Source organism: Tupaia chinensis, unplaced genomic scaffold, assembly GCF_000334495.1.
Source record: "Tupaia chinensis unplaced genomic scaffold, TupChi_1.0 Scaffold000333_1, whole genome shotgun sequence".
NCBI lineage: Eukaryota > Metazoa > Chordata > Mammalia > Scandentia > Tupaiidae > Tupaia > Tupaia belangeri.
Window position 1 is genome coordinate 124,715 of NW_006159827.1, and position 3,620 is coordinate 128,334.

Consider the following 3,620-nt stretch of genomic DNA (forward strand, 5'->3'; position numbering starts at 1 on the left):
TTAAAGTCTAGGTATATATAAACTCATTTTATAAAAAACTTATACCTCTTCATGTATAAAAAAACCCTTAAGGTAGCTACGAAGGTACTTCAAAAAGTTCATGAAAAATAAAATTAAACTATGAGTATAGAGGCTGGCAGGGGGCATGATGGTTAAGGGCACTGGACTCTCATATGATCAACTCACAGTTCAAGTCCCAGGCCTGGCAGCTTGCTTTCTTACGTTCTCTCCCTTTCTGTCTCTCTCTCTCTCTCTCTCTCTGTCCTTCTCTGATTAAATTGAAATAAATAAATAAATAAAGTTAAATAAAATAATTCTTAAAAAAAAAAGTGTGAGTATACAATGAGGCCAGCAGGTGGCGCAGTGGTAAAGGCTCCAGATTCCCACATGGTCAATGGTGATTTGAATCCTAAACCAGGTAGCTTGCTTTCTCACTTTCTCTCTTTCTCTGGTGGGTGCATGTGCCCTATAGTACATTTTAAAATAATAATAATGATGGTGATAAATAAAATGAAATAATTCTTTAAAAATTTATGAGTTTAGTTCAGTGCAAAAAATTCTTTTTGCCATTTAGTTTTTTCCATAATCTCCATTTTCCATGAACTTTTCAAAGACTCCTGTATGTCAAGGGTAAGTGGGAAGGGGAAAAATTTATGGCTGCTTTTGGCGTTCACTCATCTATATTTTCCAACATTTCTCTAATTTGTATTACTTTGGTAATAAGAAAAATAATGACCAATCACTTTTATAAAAGGATTTGTGTTTGGTTTCCTTTTAGAAAAGCACTTTCAGAGGCTGGCAGGTGGCTAAGGCTCTGGACTCCCATATGGCTGACCCCAGTTTGAGTCCCAGACCTGGCGGCTTGCTTTTACACCTCTCTCTCTCTCTCTCTCGCTCTGTTCCTCTCTGGTCAAATTAAAATAAATAAAGTTAAACAAAAAATAATTCTTAAATAAATAAATAAAAAGAAAAGCACTTTCATTTATTAAATGATCATGGCCAGAAGTGAGATGAAATTGATCTCTCTCTGTCTCTGTCTCTCTCTCGGATGTGTGGAGAGGAATGGGGATCGGCGATAAAGCTGGGAACAGCAGCGATAGCCACAGAGCACTACGTGAACGATGGCTGCACTGGGAGACTGCATTTGCTGTGTGGCCCTGGGTAAGTTACTCAGTGTCTCTGGGCCTCTGTTGCTGCATCCATGAACTGAAGCGTTTGGTTTCATTATCTCGGGAGCACTTTCCAAGGCCAAATTCTACGTATGGTTAAGACCCTTGTGCTTCGATAGGTGTACATTGGCACGACCAGAAAACACGTAATGGCCCAGAGATCTGCTCTCTGTGTCTCTAGCCCTGTGAGACAGCCCAGCCCGGCTCCTCTGCTCCTTCACATCTGCTTTCCTTTCAGCTTCTCAGTTTCCATTTAGCCACTTAGGAGCTGGCACATTCATGGGGGGCGGGGGGGACACGGAAAATATCACGTTCACCTGATGTGTCTCTCTTCACTTTGGGGCTTTGACTCCTCCAACCCTGGCTTCTTGGATAGCTCTTAGATGGTTTCTAACAGGTTTTCATTTTCTTTCTTTCTTTTTTAGAGAGATTTTTGCTATAGGATGCATGCGCTTGTTGGAGACACAGAGAGACAGAAAGCGAGAAATCACCCCCCAGGGAGGATGGCCACGCCGCAATCCCTTCTCCTCCATTCTCCTCTCGGGATCTTGGGCACGCACGCACACGCGCCCGGCGTGAGTTTTAAGCTGCCAGATGTGGGATTCAAACCGTGGTCAACTACATGGGAGTTCATCAACATAGACATTATGCAATCTACTGGTCCCTTCATTCTGTTTTTAATCATTTTATCCAGTTTCCTAGTGGTTCATTGTAAAGGTGGAGCTCTACAAGCTGATTTGTGATAGGTGGAAACAGAACCCCTTTCGCAGGTTATGAAGTGAAAATGGCTGATGATGAAATGGTGTGGGCCCGTGGGCTCCCGTTTATTTGTACAATGCAGATGAGTCCTGCAGAAGCAGAAAAGAGGTGAAAGCTACCCACGGCAGCTCTCTCTGGCTAGCTTTTCTTTTTCTTTCTTCCTTTCTCTCTTTCTTTTTTATTTTTAAATAATTATTTAGTTAGTTTTATTTATTCATTCACTTATTTTAATTTGACTAGAGAGAAAGAGAGAGAGAGAGAGAAAGTGAGAAAGCAAGTCCTCAGGTCCAGGACTCTAACCATGGTCAGCCATGTGGGAGTGTCCAGCGCCTTAACCACTACGCCACCTGCTGGTCCCCAGTTTTCTTTTTTAACACACACACATACATATATATATACACATATATATATACACACACATATATATACACATATATATAATAATGATATAATTTATTAAAATTAACCTAACACAATTAGTATAAAGTACAAAATATTAACAGTAGTCATTTTAAAATCCAATAAGCACTTCAAATACAGAACTACCGAGGTGTCAGAACGACACTCAACAACTGCTGACTCAGTGGCTCTAGCTCATTAGCTCGGACTGAACATTCACCCTTTGGAGCACTTCTTCAGGCATGCAAAACAACAGGCCTAACAGTTCTAATCTGTCCTCCAGCAATTGCAGAGAATGTAGGGAAACTGTATCTCCTGGTCTGTCTGCCAATCTCCCCATTCCTTCACCTCAACGTGCTAAGATGAAACGACACGAGTTCTATCAATCGAAGTCAGCCCTCCAATTATCTTTAGGGAGGTCACGACCCTCCATAAATAGCACACATCTGGTAACTTCCCTGGTCGTCCACTGAGTCCACCGGAAGGTAACTGTCGTTCACAAAGCCACCAGCTGAGAACATCAGAATTGACTTACTGCAACTGACTAGTAACAGCCAGGAACCCTGTGTAACAATAGGTCTGCCCAGCAAGGGATTCAGAACCTGGTCTGCAACCAAATCCACCATCCAAGTTCACACAGGATAAAACAAATGCAGGGACCAGCAGTTAGCGTAATGGCTATGTCGCTGGACTCCCATGTAGTTGACTGCAGTTCGAGTCCCGGACCTGGTGGTTTAAACTCATGCTGGGTGCATGTGCGTGCGTGCCCAAGATCCCAAGAGGAGAATGGAGGAGAAGGGACTGCACTGTGGCCATCCCTCCTGGGGGGTGATTTCTCGCTTTCTGTCTCTTTGTCTCTCTCTGTCTTTCTGGCGAGCACACGTGCCCTATGACAAAAACCTCTCAAAACAAACAAAAATATCCTCCCAGCATTTATACTTGGGATTTTATTTCCCAGGCTCCCTTGCAGCAAAGTGTGACCACGTGACTAAATTCTGGCCAATGAGATAGGAGAGATGTGTGTGTGACACAGAAGGAGGGAGGAGCAGCAAGATAAAGAAGACTTCCACTGACACCATGGAGCTGTCTTATCACCTCTGGGTTGTTTATGTCCACATTTCTTATCTTATTTTACTTATTTATTATTATTATTTGCTATAGGCCATGTGTGCTTACCAGAGAGAGAGAAAGAGAGAGAAAGAGGGAGAGAGATGAGAAAGCAAGCCACCAGGACCGGGGCCCAAATCACAGTCGGCCATGTGGGAGTCCAAGTGCCTTAACCACCATGCCTCC

General features: G+C 42.9%; 1 pseudogene; it reads right to left on the reverse strand.

Moving 5' to 3' along the window:
* Positions 1-2,517: 2,517 nt before the first annotated feature.
* Positions 2,518-2,972, reverse strand: LOC102495296 (geranylgeranyl transferase type-2 subunit beta pseudogene; annotated as a pseudogene).
* Between the last annotated feature and the right edge of the window lie 648 nt (positions 2,973-3,620).